This window comes from Bos mutus, chromosome 21 (genome assembly GCF_027580195.1).
Source record: "Bos mutus isolate GX-2022 chromosome 21, NWIPB_WYAK_1.1, whole genome shotgun sequence".
In the NCBI taxonomy this organism is placed as follows: domain Eukaryota; kingdom Metazoa; phylum Chordata; class Mammalia; order Artiodactyla; family Bovidae; genus Bos; species Bos mutus.
Genome location: NC_091637.1, coordinates 31,953,060 through 31,977,294, shown reverse-complemented (window position 1 = coordinate 31,977,294; position 24,235 = coordinate 31,953,060).

Sequence of the window (24,235 nt, the reverse complement as noted above, 5' to 3'; positions counted from 1 at the left end):
TGACCCCTACAATCCCAAGTCAACCCAAGAACTTGAGTCAGCAGAGCCGTCAGAGACCTTGCATCCCTGTGCCTATCTCGTGGATGGGAAGTTGAGGCCCGCAGCAATCCTCCTCGGGTCTGACACCAGTGCAGGCTGGTCACATCTGCTGCCCAGGCTTGCTGCCTGCCCCACCAGAGGCTGAGCCCCTGCAGGTAGGGACCTGGGCTCTCTTTCAGCCACTTCTCCATCTGTCAGGTAGACTGTTTCCCGATGTGCCCAGCCCTGGGTAAGCTGCTGAGGGAGCCAAAGGAAGGCATGGGCAGAGTCCCATCCTGACTCCAGTGAGGCAGGCGGCCTCCACCCCCAGGGCAGCCTGAGGAGCACGGCCAGGCCTGGGCACAGTCGGGCTGGAGGAGCCAGAGGATGAGCACCCACATTCAGCCTCCTGGAAGAGGCAGAGAAACAAATGGGATCAGAGAAGCAAGGAGTCCACAGCTGGAGGGAGGCCTGATATTTTTCATGTGGAGCCTCCCATGGTTGAGAAGCAAAATATACTGGATCCATTTCACAGATGAAGCCACTGAGATTTGCAGGGGTGAGAAGCTTACTTAAAGTCACACAGCGGGGGACGGTGGGCTGCGGGAAGGAGCAGAAATGAGGCAGGGGACTTGCCCTCCTTGCTTTCATAGCGCAGGGGCCTAGGAGCTTTGGGAGTGATTCAGGGTCACAATAGGGCCCCTGGCAGGTGGCTGGCCTCCACCCCAACAGCTCTAGGAGGCCAAGAAGGAGGGGCCACCCAGCCCCTCTAATAGATTTCTCTTTGATCATGTTTTTGTGACCTTTGTAAGAGGCAATTTAAATTCTAATTGTCCTGTGCATACCAGAGGAATCAATTAGAGACAAGAGCAGCTAACTGTGCAGCTGGGAGGTGGGAGTGGGTGGAGGGTAAGTTCAGGGCAGGAGGGACAGGGTGGGGACAGGTGCCCCACACTCCCAAGGTCTGCCAGGCAGCCTCCAGCCTCTCCTCCCAGTCTGAGGTGGAGGGGTTTGGGGTCCATAGTAAGGGAGGGGACTCCACGGGGCCAGGGTAGAGAGCTGAGTGGGAGGCCTCCAGCCCCACAGGCCACGCCCTCCTAGGCCTCTAGGCCCACCCACGGCACGACGTGCAGCTCTCCTTTCCTGGGAAGCTGTCACTCAGGTCCACCCCAGCAGCACCTCCCTTCCACCCCTCTGCCAACCCTGCTCACCCTCACGGAGCCAGGGCTGAGCCTCCCAGCCAGCTGTGTGCTCTGTTCTGAGCCCTGTGTACCCTGCCTGGGTCTATCCTGGTTGGGAACTGGAAATGTGAGCCCTGAAGGGGGCAGCTGTTATTCAGTCGCCCAGTCGTGTCCAACTCTTTGTGATGCTGTCGACTGCAGCACCCTGAGCTTCCCTGTCCTTCCCCATCTCCCAGGGCTTGCTCAAATTCGTGTCCATTGAGTCGGTGATTCCATCCAGCCATCTCATCCTCTGTCGTCCCCTTCTCCTCATGCCTTCAATCTTTCCAGCATCAGGGTCTTTTCCAGGGTGTCGACCTCGCCCTGAGCCAGCACCGCTGTGCATATACACACCTGGGGACACGCCTACCACAGAACTCTCTGGGAAGTGTGGTGTTCAGAGCTGGGTGTTGGGGATCGGGTGGTCCTCCCCCTGCTCTCCGATGCGGGAGCACTGCTTCGTTCAATCCAGAGTGTTTACTGAACAGAGTTCCTCAGCCTGGCCTAAGGCGCTCGCTGATGACACCTCTTGGGCCCCTCAGCCAGGCAGTACCCTTGGACCCTGGTCCCTAGAGCTCCGTCACATCTCCACTCACACTTCTCTCCAGTGCAGAAAAGCCTCAGACTTCTCCAGTCCCATCCTTTCGGAGCCTCAGGGTCATCTATAAGATGGGGATGATAAATGTTACATAGTTATATATGATCCTCTTATGAGGCTGAAATGAGACAGTGTCTGTAAAGTCCCAGAACAGCTCCTGGCACACAATAGTTGCTCAATAAATGGTATTTGTTACAAACATCCACCAATCCCCCAGTAAGTTTACCTGGTCTTCTTTCCCCCAATGAAGCCCACACACATGTGTTAGGATGGTCTCTGCCCAGGCAGTGGAGCCCCCAGAGAGCAGGATTATGGCATTTTACTCCCTGTGTCACCGTGCCCAGGACAGAGTAAACACCAGTTGTCACTGAGTGTGCTGGCCCCTCAGGGCCTGAATACAGGCCTCCCTCAAGGGTTGTGATCTTGTCACAGTGTTGGCCAAGTATGCACCAACAGGCAAAATGAGCACAGTGACCAACCAAATATAGGGCCTGCCCACCGCCAGGCACCAAGCACTTAACAGGGATTAATTCGTGTTAATCCTTGGAACCCTTACCCTGGGTGTTGTTCAGTTGCTCAGTTGTGTCCGACTCTTTGCAACCCCATGGACTGCAGCATGCCAGGCTTCCCGGTCCTTCACCATCTCCAGAAGCTTGCTCAGACTCATGTCCATCGAGTCAGTGATGCCATCCAACCATCTTGTCCTCTGTTGTCCCCTTCTCCTCCTGCCCCTCAATCTTGCCCAGCATCAGGGTCTTTTCCAATGAGTCACCTCTTTCTATCAGGTGGCGAAAGTATTGGGGGTAAGTGCTATTATCATCTTCATTTTACAGATGAGGAGACTGAGGCCCAGAGAGGTGAGGTAACTTGCCTCTAACTGCACAGCTGGGATGAGCAGCCCCGGGATTTGAATTCCAGGCAGTCAGATTCTAGAGTCAAGGACCCATCAGCCACGCTGGACGCACCAAGGGAACATAATGCTCCATCTGTGGGATGTGGACCAAGTTGAGCTAAGTGGGTCACAGTCACACTGAGATGGAAAACGGCAGCACAGCTGGGATAATAAGAAACTCCTTTCAAGGCTGCTCTGTTCCTCAGGACCCAGAGAGTCCTGTGGCAACTGGAGAGTTCCAGGGACCTCTGAGGCTCCTGATAGCACAGCGGTTCCTATGAGAATGCTGCCAGTGGCTCCTTGAAGGTGACTTTAGGTCTTTCAGCTTCTTCAGCTGTCCCACCAAAACCTTCCAGTATTCACGCATAAGCCGTGAACCCCAGCAAACCTGAGCTTTCCTGGGCCTGCACAATGGACCTGGTTTATTTTGCTTTCATTACTAGAGGCCCCGCCATTTTTGGAGTACTGAACTCCTTCTCCTCCGCTCCCATCCTTGGGGACAGAAGGGGCAACTGCAACAAGAAGAGGCCAGTAAACTGGCTCCCTCAGACCAACCAGGGTCTGCGTATGACCAGGGTCGCAGCTCCTTGTGTGAAGGTCCGGGCCTTCTGTGTCACCAGGGCCAGGGCTTCATGTGTGATAAGGTCAGGGCTCCATGGGTGATTAGGGTCAGGACTCTGGGTGTGGGGAGGGCTGGGGCTCTGACTGTGAGGAGGCTCAGGGGTCACCCCGTGAGGAGGCTCAGGGCTCGGTGTGTGACCAGGATCACAGCTCCTTGTGTGGGGAAGGTCTGGGCTCAGCATGTGATGAGGGTCCAGGCTTTGTGTATGAGGAGAATCTGGGTTCACTTTGTGAGGAAGGTCAGGGCTCAGTATGTTTCCATGGTCAGGCTCTATGTGTGACCAGATTTAGGAATCGGTGTGTAACTATGGTCAGGACTCCATGTGTGGGGGGTGCTCTGTTTGTTTCCAGGGTTGGGCCTCAGTGTGTGACCAGGGTCAGGGCTCCATGTTTGAGGAGGGTGGAGGGTGAAGGGTCCATTTGTTACCAGGACTGGAGCTCCAGGTTGGGGGCTCCGTCTGTGAGGAGGTTCATGGCTCAGTATGTTTTCAGAATCCAGCTCAGTGTGACCAGACTGGGGGCTTAGTGTGTGACCAGGGTTGGGGCTCAATACGTGAGGAGGGTCAGGGCTCAGTCAGCGACCAAGGTGGTGGCTTTACAAGTGACCAGGGTCGAGGCACAGTCTGTTTCCAAGCTCAGGGCTCCGAGGGTTGGAACTCAGTATGTGACTGGGGTCAGATTCAGTCAGGAGTCTCTCATTCTCAAATACACTTCCCTTCCCGTGTTTGATAAGGCTGGGCATGTGACCTGGCTCCTGGATTTCTCTGGGCGGATCAGGTATGGATGCCAGGCTCCTAATGCCCCCGTGGCTTGAATGGAGCATTGCCTTTCCCCACCAGCCTCCTGGCTGTCGTGCCTATAGTAACCAAGCAGGGTAGGGCACCTTGGCTCCTGCTCCTGCTCCTCCGATTGTTTCCCACCTTTATATAGGCTGGCAGCCTTTGTTCTCCGAGGCCCTAGGAGTCGAGATGCAGGAGGAAGCTGCAAGGCAGGGAGGTGGAGGACCAAGTGGCTCCTTAGGGATCTGGAGAAGAAATATTTATTTAGTCAGGGAGCTGTCAAGGTCTAGGAGTACGAATCCATGACAGTTTCTGGTCCCAGACCTGCCCCTGCCTCGCCACGCAATGCTGGGCTTCTTCCCTGTCATATCTGAGCCCCCAAACCCCCACTGTGGTCAGAAAGAAGAGGCTAAACTGGCTGGCCCCAGTGACCTTCCTGCTGCATCTTCCTGAGAGGTGAGGGGCAGGGGATGGTCGGCACTGCTGCGTGGATGGGGAGGGAGCTGGGAGCCGGGGAGGGAGCTGGGAGCCCGACAGGGCGGGAGCTGGCGGGCACCAGGCATGGCTGCCCGTGTTCTAGCCCTGCTCTCTGTGAGGACAAGGCTGTGAAATGTAAGTAAAACCCAAGGCTAATTTCCTCGGTCAGAAGGAGGAGGCACAGCAGCGTTTTCAAACCCTAATTAAACCCGCTCGGGCGGTGTAACACCAAAATCAGTTCCAAGATCAATATTGCTATTCATTTAGAAGTGTAACGAGGTTAGAGAGGTGAGCAAAGGAAATAATTAACTCATTTGCAGCCTTTTTAAACAGAAACAGTCATTTCAATCTCCAGGGTAATTAGCTATGCTCTGTCCATCAATCATGACCGAGGCCATTATTTGAAGTATTTGATTAATCAAGAGGGAGGGGATTAAGGCAGACCCCTGCCTGTCATATAGCCCCTCCTGGTCAGGGATGACCCCTGGGTAAGTATGAGGAATCCTTCTCAGAGGGCAGGGCCCACCACACCTTGAGGCAGATTGAGTTGGTGAGATGGCAGCTCCGTCTCTGGTCAGCCTGATGCAAGAGGACAAGCCTCACCCTGGACTTGGAAGTGCTGGGAGCCAGGAGGCCCAGGTTCTGATCTAGACACTGCCTTGACTTGCTGAGTGACCCCTCCAACATGACCCTTCCACCTTCTGGGCCTTAGCTCCTATCTCCCTCTGTCTTGGGTTGGGTCGGAGGCCAATTGTATTAGCCAGAAACTCACTGGTTCCAAGTGCCCAGGAGCCTCTGGCCACTGGGGGGCAGCAGAGCCCCAGGGACCCCTGAGCCCAAAGGCTGGGCTGTCCAGAAGTGGGAGGCAGCCGAGCTGGAGCTCTTCCCTTTGGCAGCCTGGGTTCTGGCTAATGTTGACGGAGAAGTCTGGTCTACTAGCCACACCCCAGGCCTCATGGCAGCCTTAAGATGCAGGTCTTTGTGATTATTCTCCCCATTTAGCAGACGAAGAACTGAGGCCTCAGAAAAGGTCAGGACCAACCCAGGACCACACAGGGAGGATTTGGCCCTCACACCCAGGGCCTGAAACTCAGAGGGGACACAGCAAGGGGAGAGGAGGACAAAGAGGACCCGGACTGTTCTCTCTCTTGTTCTAACAGCCCTGACTTACACACCCTCACTGGTCAAAAGGGTCCTCCAAGACCACCGGCTTGTCCTGCTCACATTACAGACGAGGGAAACTGAGGCCCAGAGAGAGGTAGGAGTGCTCGGGAGAAAGACGGTGACCACTCCGTGGGGGAAAAAGCTGTAAGATAGCCAAGCACAGGGCTCGGGAGCCTAGCAGAGTTACTGAGTTAAGTCTAGGCTATCAGGGCACGCTTCCTGAAAGAGGTGACCTTTGAGCAGAATTGGAGTAAAAGGCAGATAAGAGCACCCCCAGGCAGGGAGAGAAGAGTAAGAAGAGCCTGAGTAGGTGGTAAACTTGGCAGGGCTGGAGCCCAGGTTAAACAGGCTACTGCAGGACACTGGGGAGGTGATAAGGGACCGGGCCTAGAGTCAACCATGAGTATGAGCAGAGGAGTCTGGAAGGGAGGCGGGACACTGGGGACTCTGAGGGTGGGGGTGGTTGTGAGCACAATGCCCTGCGCACGGCGTGTGCCCATTCTGAAACAGCTGTGCTGAGCACTGGGCGTGCCTGTGGGTGGACAGTACACCCAAGAAGCTCACTTTGGTACTGTCCTCACTCCCGAGGGTCCGGCTGAGAGAGATGGAGCCTCTGGGAAGGCTGGATGCGGGGAGTGGGCCTGTTACTAAAGGGTTGTGGGGTTGGGGGAAAGACAATGAGGATAAAAAGGACAGTGAGAGGCGATAGAGGCCAGGACCTCACTGACTTCCTTCTCAAGCCAACACGAGGCAGCGTCGCGGGACCCCCACTGCCCTACACCACACCACCGCTATCATCATGGGAGAAACCTCTTCTTGCATGCCCCCAACTCTGGGAAGCTCACCACTTCAGACAGCTCTGAGAGGGAGAAATTCTCTTTGGCTCCTAAGTCTACTCTATTCTGTATAATTGTTAGCTCCGTACCTGGGGTGCCCTGAGAGTTCTGCCTGAGGGTCTTCTCAGGACACCCCCTGGCTCCTGGGGTCTCAGTACCCAGTCCCTCAAGCAGGCGGAGAGTACTGACTGAAAATCTGTCAGTTAGCAACCCAGAAAGGCCAGGGGGATTGGCTGCATTGCTCAGCTGGCCCGGGATTTGAGGGGAGCCTTCCAGCCCTTGGCACTGTCCCCACAGGTTGGGGGAGGGAAGAAGGATGAGAATGGGGAAGCAGAAAGAGGAGAAGGAAAAGAAGGCAGAAAGGAGGACCAGGATGGGACCAGGAGCTTGGTTGCTAGGGACAACAGCAAGGCATTCAGAGATGAAACCAGATGCAGAGGAGGGTGGCAGGAAGAGAGGAGCTGGGGTCCGCTGGTACATCCAGGGCTTGGGGGTAAGTGTTGCCCAGGCAGCAAGGACCCCAGGAGGCCCAGGTGTGTGTGGAGGCTCCTGGTGGAGGTTCCTCAGTGGCTGCTCTGACCCCAACCCGCCCAGAGGCAGGCTTTCGGGGTGGAAGCCAGGGTGGGGAGGGCAGGGCCTGCCATATTCGGAATCTCCCCGCACTTGCTTTCACTCTTGGGGCTACAGTTTGTCTGGGACTCCAGAGTTCAAGCAGTCACCAAGGCTGGGGCTGGAGCAGGGCTGGCGGGAATACGTAATACAGCACTGCAGCCTTGCCCAGGGCCCCTGGGACCTGCTGGGGCACCAGCCTGCCCTCGCCTCCTCCCTGACTCTAACCAGGGAAGGAACAGCTGCAGAAAAAGCACAAGCTGAAGGCTCCAGACTTCTGAGGCTTTGGGATACTCTCAGCCCCTCTAGGGGCTTCATGTTCTGTGTATATAAAATGAGGCAAATAACCTTGCCCTTAAATGTGTTTATCGACAGTTGAGTCTATACACACGTGAACATTCCTTGTTAAAATTTGCTGTTTTTGTTGTTTAGTCACCCAGTCATGTCTGACTCTTTGTAACCCCGTGGACTTAGTAGCCCGCCAAGCTCCTCTGTCCATGGGATTTCCCAGGCAAGAATACCAGAGTAGGTTGCCATCTCCTTCTCCAGGGAATCTTCTGGACCCAGGGGTCAAACCCACATCTCCTGCACTGCATGCAGATTCTTTACCACTGAGCCCCCAGCGCATACACATGTGAACATTCCTTGTTAAGATAAGAAATAAATGGAGAAAAACTGATAAAAGGAAGGAAAGTCACATTTATGTTGCATTTTACTCTGTGCCACAGAGGAATTTATATTCTCATTTTCCAGATCAATAAACTGAGGCTCAGAGAGACCTGGTTAGTGAGAGCGCTGGGAACTAAACATAAAACTGGGAGACTCCAAAGCCCTCCCACCTCTCACTGTTGCTGCCACCAGGACCTCTCTGATGCCACCATTAGGGTAACCCCCCAGGCCAAAACTATCTCTGACATTCACGTCTGGTCTCCAAACTCCAGCTTCCACAGCGTCAGCCGCTGCTCACCCTGCCTTGCCTCCTCTCCCGAACCTGCCTGCAGGGTAAAGCATGCTCCTCCCCCAGACTGGAGGCCCCAGCCCACCATCCAGTCCAATCAGCTCCCCTTGTCCCTGCCACACCCCCATATCCCGGCCTGTTTGCTTCCTGTCTGTCCTGTTGCTACTACTGTTGCATAACAAACCACCCCAAGATGCAGTGGTGTAAACCACTGACTATTTCATTATGTTCAAGGATTCTGTAGATCAGACATTCAGACCAGATAGGGAAGGGACAGCTTGTATCTGGTCTGGGTGGTCTGGGGCCTCAGTGGCTGGGGGTGACAACATCTGGGGTCTGGAATCATCCAGAGGCTCAGCAACTCACATGTCTGACAGCAACTCACATGTCTGACAATCGATACTGACTGGGCTGGGAGCTAGGCTGAGGCTATTGACCGCAACACCCACATGGGGCCCATTCACATGGCCTGGGCATCTTCACAGCATGGTGGCCTCAGTCCCAGTAAGACTTCTGACACGATAGCTTGGAGCTCCAAGAGTGAATGTCCCAGCAAACACAGTGGCAGCTGGATTGCATCTTAACCCACCCTCAGAAGTCCCAGAGTGTGACTTCTGCTGTACTCTATTGGTCAGAGCAGTCACCAGCCTGCCTAGGTTTAAGAGGAGGGACACAGACCCCTGACCCCAGGAACAGGTGGCCAGGCCACACTGCAGAAGAGCCTGTGGGGTGGGGGAGATTGTGTGGCCATCTTCAGAAAACACAAGCTGCTGCATTGCCTCTCTGGCATTGCTGTCACGAGTTCCCTTCCTCTCTGAGCCTGGTCTTCTCGGTGTCCAGCTACTGCTTTGTCTTCTCCAGAAACCCCACCTAGACTAGCAGCTACAGCTCCCACATCCTGAGGATGGAGCCACAGCTACATGTTTGCCTCCAAAGGGGCATCTGGTCTCCCTTGCTCTTCCCTGGTTCTCTGGCTCCTTCTCTTCTCTTGGCCACGAACTCACCCATGTTTTCCAGAGCGAGTTCCAACATCATCTCCTGAGGATGCTCCTGGGACCTCAGCTCCCCAACAGGACCTGCATTCATGTCTTTTTGCTGACGACCACTCCCTTTATTTCCAGCTCCAGCTTTCCCCCAGAGGACCAGGTGCCCTCACCTACCTACAAATTACAGGGTCTCCACCTCCCCTTACACTCAGTATGGCCCAAGCTGGCCTCCCCCAGACCCCCTCTTCCCCCACAAAGGGCAGCCCAGATACCTGTCCCTCAAGCCAGGAGCCCCTCTCCCTGGGACCCTCAGCCAATCCAAATCCAGGTCCTCTCAGCTTAACTCGCAGGCCAGCGACTCCTCTCCACAGGACTCTTCCCTGAATGCTGGTACCTGCTTCCTCCCTGAGTGTTTCTGGCCTCCAAGTTTGCTTCCCTCCAGTACACTCCCCAAGCAAGCTCTTCCAACGTGAAAAACTGACCTTGCTACTTCCCACTGAAAACTCTTCCAAGGCTTCCCAAAACGTTCAGGACCAAATCCCAGGTCCTTGCCAACACATGCAGGCTTCAGCAGCTGTTTGAATTCTTCCCTCCTCTCTAGTTTCAGCCATCACCACCCGCCTTCCCCCTCGCACCTGTGTTTGGGGTGCCAGTCCCCTGGACCCACTGCATTATGCTTCCTGGCCTTTACAAAGCCGCTCCCTGGAACTGGAATATCTCTCCATGGCCCTAACCTGGGGAAGATCTGTTTATTCTCACAGTGCTGTCCAACAGAACTTTCTGTGAGGAAGGAAATATCCTGTCTCTGCACTGTCCAATACAGTAGCCACTTGAACGTGGCCAGTGCTAAGGAGAAAACATTTTTAAATTGTATTCACCTTCAGTTAGGGCTTCCCAGCTGGTGCAGTGGTAAAAAATCCACTTGCCAATGCAGGAGATGAAAGAGACATAGTTTTGGTCCCCGGGTTAGGAAGATCCCCTGGAGCAGGAAAGGACAACCCACTCCAGTACTCTTGCCTGGAAAATTCCATGGACAGAGGAGCCTAGTGGGCTATAATCCATGAGGTTGTAAAGAGTCAGACATGACTGTGCTCACATGCATGAACCTTAAGTTAATGAAATACACAGGCCACACATGGCCAGTGGCTATCATTGGTTAGTGCTGCTTAAAGATGTCACCTCTTTCAGGAAGTGCTCCCTGACCTCCCAAGCTTGTACTAGATGCCCATCTACTATGCTCCCATGGTGCTCTGTTCTCTAAAGTGTTGGTCTCTTTATCTCTCTGCCTGACCTGTGAGTTCCTTGAGGAGCTGCATCTTATTCATCATGGTATTCCCAATGCCTGGCTCTTACTCCTTACTCAATAACTGCAGAGTAAATGAATTTTCTAGATCCAGATCTGGGCAGAGGATAGACCTTACATAAAGAACAAATTCAAAATGAGTCTGCTGTAGATCCCGAGTAAATGAGAGCGTGTATGGGTGTGTAAGTTTGCACGCAGGCATGGGTGTAGGCCCACCTGACCTTGGCAGGACCTGGGCAGGCTCCTAGCCAGCAGGGGATGGTTATCTCACACACAGATGCTGGTGTGCTGGGCTGGACAGGAAGTGTGCCTCTGAATTGGCCTTTGTGAAAATCAAGCCCTGTTTTCATCCTTGTTTCTAAGATGCTTCATCTGCATTGCAGATGAATCTTTGGGGAGTTGAAACAGAAAAGCTTCCAGTTTTCTGTGTGGGACCACCTGCACTCTCAGCTCTTTATTCTATAAACAAGGCCCTTGCAGGCACAGGGGAATTTGCCATTTAAATGATCCTTCACCTCCTGAGTCCAAGATTTGTTTCTTGGTTTATGGGGCTCTTGTTAAAGTTTTGATATTGGATTTTCTTCAGAAAGAGCCCTGGGCTTCCATTTTTTTCCCACATGCCACTCCCTTCCCATCCACTCCACCCTCCTCTAGAACCATCCACACCTCTGGCTGGGATGGGTTCTTCTACCTCACCACACCAGAGTCAGGTTCTGAGCTAAAGGGAGGAAACAGGCATGGTTCCTGCTGTTTAGGAGTTTGCTAGCAAAAGAGGGAGCTAGTTGTCTTTCTCTTCTGCCCTCAATTCCCTACAATCTCCTTTAAAAGGCAGAACTTCAGAAATCTGGACAAGTTCTCAGAGGCCTGATCTCTCGCCCCCATTGCACAGACAGAGAGACTGAGGTCTGGGGAATGGGCTGGACTTGGCCACAGCGGAACAGAGGGAAGGGGACTGTGAGTCCTTAGGCATCCTTGGCCTGGGATTCTGGCTGCATCCCCCCACCCCACCACCACCTCCCACCCCACCCCACCCCCCACACACACAACCACTTTCGTCCACCTGGGCTGCCGCACTGGGGCTCCATGCCTCTCTCTCCTTGGCACAGGCTGCTGATGAACTGCCCCAGCTGTGGCCATGCTCTCCAAGGAGGACACTTATTTAAAAAGTAGTGGGAGACCTCACCCTTTGCAAAGCAGTAAACAGTTCTCCAACAAGAAGCGCAGTAATTACCAAGCCAGGCAGCAAGTGCCTCTATTACTGTTATTGTGCTATGAGTCTCTTAAAATGGCAATGAAAGGGCGTGTCGAGATCTTGCAGCCTGCAGTGGGACCCCCACAGAGGAGTGAGGCGCAGCTACTGCAGCAAAGTACATGACTCAGCCAGAGCTTTCTGGAAAACTGAAGGGCTGGCAGTAGGTTGGGCAGAGGGTGTCAGTCACTGTTTCTGTGGCCGGGATGAGTTCCTCCCACGCTCCATGCCCTCTCCATGCCTTGGGGTGGGGAGAGGGACAGACTGCTCGTGCCCTGTGTAAGATGTAAAGGGTGCCCCGGGTCCTCTTCTCCCTGTAATAGGCCCCTCACCTGTGAGGCAAGCCCCGGTCACTGAAGGCTCCAGCTGCGCAAGGAGATCTTCTTGCTCCAGGTGGCTCTGCTAGCTTTGTCCCCAAATTAGTCTCCCCTGCATGGCCCTACGGGCTTCCCGGGTGATGCTAGTTGTAAAGAATCTGCCAGGAGCTGCTGGAGACACGGGTTCAATCTCTGGGTCGGGCAGATCCCCTGAAGAAGGAAATGGCAGCCCACCCCAATATTCTTGCGGGGATAACCCCACGGACAGAGAAGATTGGCGGGCTGCAGTCCCTGGGGTTGCAAAGAGTCAGACACGACTGAGCGCACACACACACTTGGCCCTGCCTTCCTTAAAAGCTGAGAAGCCAAAATCAGAACGCTAGCGAAGCTCAAGAGGGGCCAGTGGCTTCATTTGCTTTAACAACGAGAGCACTGGATGAGGCATTTTCCAGTCCCCGTCAGATATCAGGAAGGGTCTCCCAGCACCCAGACACAGTGTGGCACCAGGAGAGAGATCCATGAAGAGCAAGCTTGGGAAACCCACTGGGTAGGATTTAAAGGCTCTGGGAAGTTATACAACAAAGTCTCTGTCTAGCATGGTGTTTCTCAAGTTTACCTGACCATATCTTTTTCAGGGTAACACCTTTGAATCAGCTGAAAGTTACATCTGTCTGCCGGTAACAGAGACTCAAGCATAACGGCCTAAATAAATTAGTTGTGTCTTTTACTGCTGCATAACTGGAGGCTGGCAGTCCAGGGCTGGTATGGTGGCTCCACATGTCATCAGTGTCCCGGGCTCCTTCTCTCTTTTGGTGTCTTCCTCAGCACTGCTTCTGGCTTCCATGCCACCGCATGGCCCATCATGGCTGCTGGGCTCCCTTGTGTATGCATTCCAGGCAGGAAGCAAGGAGGAGGGAAGGGAGGAATCTGCATACTCTTTATCCATGTCTCTATTACACAACTTTCCCAGGAGTCCCACTCCACAGTTCTCCTTCCTCGTATCTCATTGACCACTTCTGACTGCAAGGGAAGCTAGGACCTAGTCTTTCAGGTAGATTCATTGACCCCCAGGAGAGAATAAGCAGGCTGTTACTAGAGCAAAAACGGGGAAACGAGTACTGGGTAGACAAATGCAGTCTTGTCACTACTTCTTTGTCTCTCTGTGTGCTAGGAACCAGTTGGAGTCTGGAAGAGCTGGGTCCAATCCCTCTTTCCTGCCTGTGTTTACAGGCTGTGTGACCTTGGATAAGCTTCTTAACTTCTCTCAGCTTGTATTCTTGTCTTTAAAGTAGGGATTATTATAAGGACCAAAGATATGAGGTATATACTGGCATTTTTATAGACTATGAAATGTTACAGAAACGAAAGACATTCTTGTTTTATTTGTTCCTCTAGGTAGCCTCTGGAAGCAGGCAGGGCAATTCTTATCTCTCCATTTGACTGAAGAAGAAATTAAAGCTCAGAGATATGAACTGACTTCTATAAAGAGGAAATCTGAGCTGTGTCTTTGTTAATAGACTGAACCTTGATCCCCTGAGCCTGAGCCCTGAACGCTCTTATCGACCAAGCCTTGATCCTGACATAAGTTTAAGTTTTGATCTTAATTTTAGATGACCCTTAATGCTGGTTATAAACTCAACCTTGATCCCCACTTGAGTCTAAGCCCTGATCTTGATCTCTGAGTCCTAATAAACAGAGGACCTTTTCAACCATCTGGCCGTTTCCAAAGATGTCCCCTGGGCTCCAGAGGATTGAATAAGGACAATGCTTATTCCCAGGCCTGGAGAACCATCATCCCAGAAAACCAGGGTTTCTCACATGTCTCCCAGGTTTATCCAGATCTTACAAACCAGGAGATAGAACAAACCGTACCTGCAGGCCCCAAGGAGAGAGCTGAGCAGTTGTCCAGAGAAACAGGAGAAGAACAGGGCCTGCTGCCCTCTAGTAATTTTCCCAGCCCAGACAGCTGTAATGGGGAAAGTATTGAAATTTAAATCAGAGCCCGGTAACCCCTCTGCCCGCCTGCCACCCGCTGCTGCCGCCACCGACTCTGCGGTAATCTCAGGCTGGCTATCTCCTCCTGGGGAGAACGACAAACCAACTCAGGGATAGTGATAAATTTTCAATTTTATTTTAAAATATACCAGATGGAAGATTTTATTGGAGCCATAAATATGTCAAGAGCAATGTTGGTGTGTGATGGGCGATGCCCCCTCCTTGGGGCCTCTCTCTCTGTTTAGAAATTCCATCAGATTCTTAATAAGAGGCTCCAGTTCGACTGCAGCAAAATAGTCTCTATATTAAAGCAATTGAATTTCCATTTGCCAGGCATCTTGTGCTTTAAGCTTCCAGGTTCCAGGGGTGTGGGGTTGCTAAGCCGATTCTAAATGAACCTACACTAATAACTGCACAGCACGCTGAGGGCTGTGAAAAGAGTGGGAGGGAGGGGAGGCGGGGAAGGGGAGGGGAGGGGAGGGGGCACCACCAATCACAGACTTGGGATAGGGCACGGAGGGACTTCACCTCTTCAGATTCAGAGCCAGCGGGGCATGAATACCGCCCAATGACTGAAGGAACACTCCCTCTCTTCACCAAGGAGAGACTCAAGTCCAGAAAGAAGAGCGATGTGGCTGAATGCTGGCCCCTCTTCTCCTATCATTGTTTTCTTTGCTGTCTTGGTTGGTCTGATATTAAATTGGCCTTTTGGGGGGACACAGGGGTGGCAAGGTGGCCTGGGGCTTGTTGGGAGTAGGGCTGGGAGGAGACCTGGCTCTTCTCCCTCCAAACTCTCCAAGCACAGGAAAGTGTATTCCTCCAGGGGGATTTCCTCGTGTGCTCTCGCCTTCGCTCTCTCCCCATCCCCCATCACCCCGCCCCAACCCTGGCAGCTGGTCTCTCCTCCATCAAGTCACTCTTTGCTGTCACAGAGACCCTAACCCTTAACTGAGCCTCAAAGCATCTGGAATGGGAGAACAGCTCAGGTCACAGACTCAAGGACATCAGAGGTCAGAGGATCCAAAGAAGGGAAAAATGAGGCTCAGAGAGGGGACATGGAATACAATTCCTCTAGAACAATCCAGGAGTGATGCCTACCCACAACCTTTCTACTTCATCCTGCTCCAGCCAGCTTGAGCCAGGGGTCTAGGTGACACCTGCCCGGGTCCACGCAGCTCCAGATAACATCCAGGCAGTGAGAAAGAGCCTCAGATAGATACCACCTTTGTCAAAGGCAAGCTGCCTACCCTCACTGAGGCTCTTGTCTCAAAAATGAGTACACACTTCTGGGTCCCAAAGCAAACAAGAATAACAGACACAGTGCTACTTATACCTTGAAGTATCCAAGAGCTTAAATGACATAATTCATAAAAATCGTTTGGCTTAATGCTGGCCCCTAGCATTATAGCTCCCAAAATGTTAGCTATTATTATTCCTTGGTTATTATTATTATTACTTCCCTGGATGTTTCTAGTGGGTTTTATGCGCCCCTTGGATCCGTGTCCTCCCAAGTTGTCTGACACAGGATTCTATACACAGGAGCTGCTCCATGTCAAGTTAAATTGTTGAGACTGTTCCTTCCATTGGGCTAAGACATGGACTCTAGAGGCAGTCAGAGCAGATTCAAATCCTGGTTTTTCATTTTCTTGATCTGCATGCTCAGTGTCTACTTTGAGCCTCAATTTCTTTATCTGTGAAATGGCTTAGTAATGCTTTTCCTGCCTTCCTTTCAAGGACCAGACCTAGAGAATCTTCCCTTAAACTGCACTCTTTCCGCTTCCCCCAGCCTGTCTTGTCACCTGAGTCTTTCTCAGCGCCCCACATGTCTGAGCCCCGAGGGGGTCCCGAGAGAGGCAGGGCTGGGGGCGGCTCTCACCACTGCCACATCTTCCCCACCCTAACCTGACCGTGCGTGTCCAAGATGCTGTGTGCTGCCCTTCAGGGCCCCGCTGCTGAAGATGGACTCCTGGCCGATAACATGGCAGTGACCCTCCTCGTTTTACATGAGATGCTGCTGCAACAGATCTGATAATGCAGCTGGATGGCATGGACACATGGGATCCAGTAACTGGGACCACGGCCAACCCCACCATGGGGGCAACCCCACTGGATGCTGACTAAATTCTCATTTACAGGGACAGTGGTTCTATCTTCTGAATGTGGAAATGTGCTTCTCTTTCAAGAGAAGGTCATAGCTTTCATCAGAGGGTTTCTAGAGCCCAAGACTGTTTAGAACCAGGAGTTTAGTTCCCCACCCAGGGTCTGCCGCCTACCCCACCCCACACACTCTCAGCTGGTGGGGAAAAGATGTAGGAAGAGAATGAACACACGCCTGAAAGCACGTGTATTCCAACCCTTGGCAAGCCTTGGACAGGATTGCAAGGGCTACCTGACACCAAAAGACCCACGAGGTGAAACCTACAGGTGCTCGGGAGGGCTGAGTCTGAGTCTTCACAGCCTTGGACAAGCTCCTGTTCCTCTGCGACGTCACCCACTGACCCCCAAAGTCAATGCTGGCTCTGTTGTCCTCTACTCCGGTGGTCCCCCCTTTGCTAGGGAGGGGCGTCTGATGGCCCAGTGCTCCATGGTGAAGGCCATTCCATCCCATTGACCTAGCAACAACTGAATAGAGTGAAGCTTTGCAGAAAGCTCACCAAATCCCAGGCTCAATGGCACCTGCTCACGGACCTCAGTCTTCATCATCTTCCAGTTTAGAAGTGGAGAAAGTGAGCCCCAGGGAAGTCAGATGATCTGTCTAGCGTTGATGTCACATAGCCAGGATGTGGGGGGCTGCCTGGGATGGAGAGCGGCAGAAGGGCCTATGGGTGTGCTGACTGCCAGGCCCCTCCTGGAAGCCATCTCTTCAGAAGCTGCAGTCCTGTGGGAGGCCAGGACACTTAGTAAGCTGAGGCTCCCTGAGTCGAGGCACAAGCTCAGGATTACACAGCCGACAGGACAGAGGTGAGGCTCCAGCCTAAGTGTTGGAAGACTTCGCTTCCTGGTCCCCAAACAAACTAACACATGGTTACCCTGCTTTGGGATGTACTGTAATCTACACACTCATCCATTCGTTTGTTCCACAAGTGTTCATTAAGCACCTACACTGTATTTAGATATTAAGTACTGGGGACGGATTTGATGTTGATCAAGACAAACAAAAGTCCCTGCCTTTTTGGAGCTTATATTTTAATGAAGGACAAAGAGGAAAACAATATAAATAAGTTAATTACAAAGTGTCAGAAGGTGATAAATCTGTGAAATGCAACAGAGCAGGGTCAGGAGGCTGGGGAGGGCTGGGAGGAGGCAGTTTGAAGTCAAGTGGTCAGGGCAGGCCTTGGTGAGAAGGTAGAAATCAAGAACAGACCTGAAGCAGCTTAAGAAGTGAGCCAACAATGAGGACCATGGGGAAGGGGGATGGCAGAGGAATGGTCACCTGTGCCAAGGCCCTGAAGTGGCAGGGGGCCTGATGTACTTGAAGACAGCAGGGAGGTCAGTGTGGCTGGGACAGAGCGAACTGGGGATGAGTGGTAGTAAGGTGGGAAAGGCGATCGAGGGATACCATTAGACCTTGGCATTAAAACTGTCATTGGAAGGTGGGCCCTCATGGGTCAATCTGAGGATTCCCACCAGTGACGGAGCTGTGGGCTCCTGACAGCCACATGTGGCAGCCAGCTGGGAGCAGAATGGGAGTTGGGGCGTGATCCCTCATCTCCCCTGGGCCCCTCTCAACCTTTCCCTTCCCCCAGCTCTGCTTGTGATATGTCCCCAGGGGGGCCTGGTCAGCTGGGGTGGCAGAGGAAGTTTGGTGCCTCCCGGGGAGCCTTCCTCAGCCTAGGAGGGGCTAGGTGTGAGCCCTCGAGGGCTTGGCTGTTACTAGGCCCTGCAGGAGTACCAAAAACCATTAGCCGACAGACAAAATGCTCTGGAGGCCCAGGAAGCCCTCCGTGGAAGGCTGCAGCTAGGTTTGTTTGGAATTTAATGAAGGGCCCAAAGCCCAGCATATCACTGAATGCTGCATACTCCTCATACTCTACCCCTGCCGCCCCCACCAGGCCTTCAGATTATCTGACCCCGGCACGAGGAAACACAAGCCCAGGGAAGGAAAGGGCTTGTCTGTGGCCACACTGCCCTGGAGTTCGGAGGCCCAGCTCAGGCTACCCTAGTAATCCAGACAGGGCAGCTACAGCCCAGAGGAGGCTGCTACCTGCAGCCCAGGCAAGACAGCGTGTGCGGAGTGGGAAGTGGACATCACCCTGCTGGTAAGGCTGAAACCAGTGGGTCCTTGGGTTGAGTGTCTCCCCATCTGCTTACCAGCTGTGTGACCCTGGAGAAGTGTCTAAACATTCCTGGGCCCCCGGTCTTCTGTTTGTAATACGAACATGGTCATACTTCTCTCTCAAGATTGCTATGAGGGGGAATCCCCTGGTGGTCCAGTGGCTGAGACTGTGCTCCCACCGCAGGGGGGCCGGGTTTGAGCCCTGGTCAGGGATCTAGATCCAGCATGCCACAAATAACAGTTCACGTGTCAATACTTAAGATTCCCCATGCCGCAGCTAAGACCCAGCACAGCCAAAAAAAAAAAAAAAGATTTCTGCGAGAGTGTCAGGGAGTATGGTCTTGTTGCCTCCCCAGAAGCAGCCCAGGCAACATCAGATGCTGCAGCGAGTTCTGGAGCCAGACGTCCTGGCTTCCCACCCCCCTGGCTTGGTCACTTACTAGCTGTGTGGCCTTGAGTAAATTTCTTAACGTCTCTGTGCCTCATTTTCCCAGCTGCAAAATGGAATTAATAATAGCCTCCTTTCAGTGGATTGCTGGGAAGATAAATGAATTCATCTATTTAAAGCACTTAGGCTAATGCCTGGCACAGGGTATGTGTTAAGCCTGATCGCAGCACAACTCCAGAGGGCGCCTTTCACATACACATGAAGTACAGCTCACAGCGTCCCCACCCTGATTATTTTGTCTTCTTCCTACTGCCTGCCCTCCCTCGAGTGAGAGTGGGTGAATGAAGGCTGCCAGGCTGCCCCGTGGGCCAGGTCCCCAGGGCAGACCCTTGCCGGCTCATCCCGACCATCGATCGGCCAGCCACCCGTGAAGGCAGCAAACCAGATGGGCACTTTTAACAGCTTTTTAATGTGATGGAGCTCACTGAGCTTAGAGAGTGGGGGCATGTCAGGAGAGGCAGGGGAAGCTTTCAAGGTCAGCCAGCGTCAGCCTGACCTTGAAGCTGCGTCCCCTCCTGGGGAACAGCCCAGCCAGCTCCGGGAACTGCCAAGCCCAAGGCTGTTGCGACTGGGACCCTGGGAGTTTCTCATCTGTCAAGGAGGCCCCAGGGGGCCTGAGCTGGAGAAAAGTATTAAAAAAAAAAAAAACAAAGCAGCAATGAAGAGGCGTTAAATGGATTAAAGAGGCAGGTGGCTGGGGGACTAGGGGCAAAGACATGTGAGGGAGAGGAGCCACGGAGCCCTCTGCCCAAGGTTCCGATGTTGGCTTCCACTTCTGTCACACGCCAGGAAAGTCCCCCAAGCAGAAGAGGCTGGCAAGATAAATGACTTCCCCTTCATCTCATCGCCTTCTCACAGTCTCCTCAGCAGGACAGCTCTGCTTGCTTTGTCTTGCAGATTAATAAAAATAAGGGTCGGCTCCCTGAGAGATGGCTCAATTATCAGCTCCCCCTACAGAGCACCTGGCTCCCTGAGGGCAGGAATCGGGTGGCCCCCGCCCTTGCAAAGTGGGGCCACTCGCCAGGCCATCCTGCTCCCTTCCCAAGGCCTGCACACTCCCTAGAGAGGGCAGGCATTCTCCAGAGACAGCTTAGCACCTTCACTGGGCGCCCCCGCAGGCCTCTCTGGGCAAGATGAGACCTTGGCCGTTCCCAGCTGCTGCTTGGAATCAGGTCCTTGGCCATTGGCCTCAACTCCCCCACGTGCCCTGAGCATCTTACAGCTCCTGTAGTACTTCTGCTCCTGTTGTTAGCCTTGTAAGGCGGTGGCTGTCACAAGTCCACTTTACACACAAGCAAACTGAGGCACAGGGGGTTGGGACAATTTGGTAGAGTTGCTAAGCCAGTGGACAGGGGAGAGGGGAGTTGAAATTCAAATCCGAGGGTTGGTTCCCAGGCCGGAACACAGCCCTCTCAGTGGTGGGTCAGGTTCCCAGGGACCCCAGAGAGAGCAAGGGCAGGGGTGGCCCCCTCCCAACTTCCTTCTGCCCAGAGTCTGGGCCGTGGCCAGGGTACCGTGGGGAAGGAGGGCCAAGCCCCTTCCAAAGAGATGTCATGGGAAACTCAGGGCTTCAGACATCCCTGGGTGTCCACCCCACTCCAGCAAAGCCCAAAGGGATGAGGGGATTTCAGGCCCCACGGAAGGCTCCCTGAGCTGGGAACCAGGCAACCCCGTTCATGCCCCAGCTCTGCTCTAGACTAGGAGAGGCCTTGAACGGGGGAATCTCTGTCCTTGGTTCCCCCATCTGTGAAATAGAAGGTGAGGAGTGTGGACTAGAAGATCCCTCTGGCTCACACACAGAGGATCTGGCCCTCTACTCACTCTAAATGGCCTAGGTGGAGGAGCTGAGCCCACTGCCCACAGCGTAGGAATTCAGCACAGGGACTGGGGGTGGGAATTCAGGGACTAGGGTCCTGGCAACAGGCTGTAAGCCATCTGCAGAACCCAAACTTTCCCACAGATACAGCCCAGCCCCCAAGAGCGCGCCCCACAGTTCCCACTGCAGCCCTTCCAAGAGGAAACCGCAATGCGTGCAGAAGCCCGGCAGAAAATAAACAGAAAGCAATGTCCCTAGGACCTTGAGGCCCTGGGCCCAGCCTGAGGCAGCCCAACGGAAGGCAGCCAAGGCCAGAGTAGATTCCCGCTGAACCTGTCTGGACTAGCCTCCCCACCCTCCCACCCCCACCACCACCACTGAGGGAGGAGTCACTGCCTCCCTGCCCCCTGCTTGACTGTAAAATGCTCTGCTTCCCACTGTGAGCCAGGGGCTGAGAGAACAGACTGTGTACCAGGAGATGGAGTCAGCCTGGTGCTCACTCACTGGATGGGGCAAGCCTCATCCCTCCCTAGGTCTCACTGTTCCCATCTGAACAATGGGCGCAGCACATCAGCTGCTTTCTAAAGCCGTTCCTGAATGCTCAGTATTTGATCCTAGAAGCTGGCACAGGGAAGTCTGCTAAGAAGGGAGAATAGAGGGGTCTGCCTGAGGGACTCTATCGGGAGGGCCCTGCATGGGCACTTAATCTAGGCCTCCCCGTCCACATCCTGTTGTGTAGATAAAGAGACCAAGGCTTTCCCGGGCCAGCCACACCGAGATGGAGTTGGGAGTCCCGGCTCCAAGGTTCTGAGCCCAAGGCCTTGAGGAGATTCTGGCAGGCCCTGTCAAGCAGAGGGCAGGCTGGGTGGTGGGCAGAGCAGTGGGGTGTGGACTGGTTTGTCCCCGTCCTCTTCTGCCCCTCCCCCCAGCTTTTCTCCCAGGGCCTGGCCTCTGGCGGGGCTTCTGTGAAGTGGAGGAGGAAATGAAGGGGACAGGAAGTCAGCTGACCTGCAGGACATATTCCCCAGGGATGGGGTTGGGTGAGCAAAGGATGTGGGGGCATCTCTCTTCCCAAGCGGAGACAGAGCCCCAGTCCTGCCCCCGACTTCTGCCACCCCCCACTACTTGTCACTGCCCGGGTCATCCCTGGCCCTCCAAAGGACATTCACAAGTAGCCTTCTGAGTAACAGAGTCCCAGCCGAAGTCCCTCAAGTGGACAGCTCTCTCATTCCTGAGCCATCCTGTCATGGAGGACAGTCATTCCCATTTGACCACAGGAGACACCAGACTCGGCTATTTCACAGAGTTGGTGAGGCTCCAGCCTTCAAACTCCAAGTTCAGGTCTGAATCTACGCAGAAGGTACCTGCTTCAGCACCCAGCCCAGGTCCAGCAGACACAGAGAAGTTCTGCCAGCATCACTCCTGCCTGGGCTCAGATCTTTCCAGGGCGTGTCTTTCTGCCTGTCTCCGCCCCCTCTCTCCCACCCCCCTCCCCAGATCCCTGAAAGTCTCCTTCTTGGGACTTTCATAGGACACAGGTGCACAGCACCCTAGGGAGGCTGCAGGCTGTGGTTCCTATTTCTAGCTGAAGTTCCTGCTGCCCTGGAGTCAGGGCCTACAGCAGCCCTCAAGGCCTCGTGGACACAGGGTGGCATGGTCACACAGCCACAGAACTTGGAGCTAAGAGCCCTTCTCCTTGCTGAGCAGGCTAAAGCCTTAATCCCCTTACACAAAGCCCGCTGAACCCTTCCTGGGGTGAAGGCGGGGCACAAATTGGCTTATTCCACTGATGCGGAGAGGCTTGCTGCCATGAGGACCAGCGGTTGCATCCCTGCATGTGGCTGCAAGCTCCCTCTCGCCAGCACACACATCCCTCACTCCCCATTACCCACCCCCAGCCCCTGCACCCAGGCCTCCAGGGACCCTTGCAGTCAGGAATATGGAGATTCCACACTGGTGTTTTTCCCTCCTTCCAGGATGGCTATCTGGGGATGGACAGGTCTGAGATGCTAAGTTCATAAATTGACCTGATGGTTTAGCCTAGGGATGGGTATCTGATAGGAACTGCTGAGGAAGACACAGTCCAAGAGTAACATATACACTGAAAATACACACTTCCCCGAAAATGGTGACATGGGGGATGCTTCTCTTCAGTCCCTTCACCCGCTTTCCATAGCCCTATGCAGGAGCCTTCCTGGTCAGAAGAAAAATGTTTAGCAAACTCTTTCCCAATGAAATTTCAGACCAGCCGAAGCTACAGTAGCCTCAAAGGAAGAGACAGCAACTGATGGAAATTTAGGCATTCTCAAAGGAGATAATTTTTAAGACAGAGAGAGAGAGAGAGAATTTGGATCAGTAATCTTTTCTGGTATTCTTAAAAGCCCAAGGTTTATGTTTCTACCCATGTATGTGAGTGAGGGCAAGACAGTGTTGGTATCCACAGGGAGCCAGGCAGTGCCGTGGAAACATAGGTCCACACAAAGACTTGTACAGGAAGATCCACAGCAGGTTCATTCATAATAATGAATGAAATAACCCCAAACTAGGAACAACCCCAATGTCCATCAACACTGGATAGACCGTGGTACATTGATACAGTGGAATACTACTCAGCCGTCTAAAGGAATGAACTGCTGATGAGTGTAAGCACATGGATGAATTGCAGTCATTACGCTGAATTTGAAAGCAGCCAGCCACCAATGAGGAGAACTGCATGATTCCACTGGTATGAAAAGCCATAATGGGTTTGGTGATAGCAATCAGAAGACTGGTCACCTCAGGGAGGAAGAGGGGGTGACAGGAAGGAGGCATGAGAGAACTTTCTGGAGTGATGTGACAGAAGCATTCTGTATCTTGATTGGGGTGGTGGGTGTATGTATGTGGACAACTGTTAAGGGTACAATGGTACCCTTAAGGCTGTATAAAGATTTTATCTCAATAAATGACTATGTAAATAATAATACAAGCATACCAATTAACATTTAGTCAGTTAAATCTTTATTTGAAATAATTGTAAATGTACAGCAAAGTTGTAAGACCAAGCCAAAGAACTCCCATTTATCCTTCGCCAAAATTCTTTAACAATTAACATTTACATTTATCCCACCATTCTCTCTGTATGTATATATACATATTATTATAATTGCAATATATATACAAGTATACACAAATATGGGCTTCCCTGTGGCTCAGCAGTAAAGAATCCGCCTGCATTACAGGAGACACAGGAGATGTGGGTTTGATCCCTGGGTCGGGACGATCCCCTGGAGGAGGGCATGGCAACCTGCTCCAGTATTCTTCTCTGGAGAATCCCATGGACAGAGGAGCCCTTTGGGCTACAGTCCATAGGTTTGCAAAGAGTTGGACACCAATGAAGGGATTGAACATGCACTCATACACATATACGGGTTTTTTCTGAGCCATTTGAGAGTAGCCTGCCTAATCATTTTGACATTCATCCACGTAGTTGCATGTATCAGCAATTCATTGTTTTTTATGGCTCATAGTGTTTCATTGTATCAAAGTACCAAAGTTTACCCATTGTTGATGGACATTAGGGTTGTTCCTAGCTTTTGGTTAAGCCTGCCATGAATATTACCTCCCAATAGTTCAGTGCATAGTTCCCAAGAACAAGGATATGTTCTTGTTTCTGTTATCAGAATTGGAATATTAA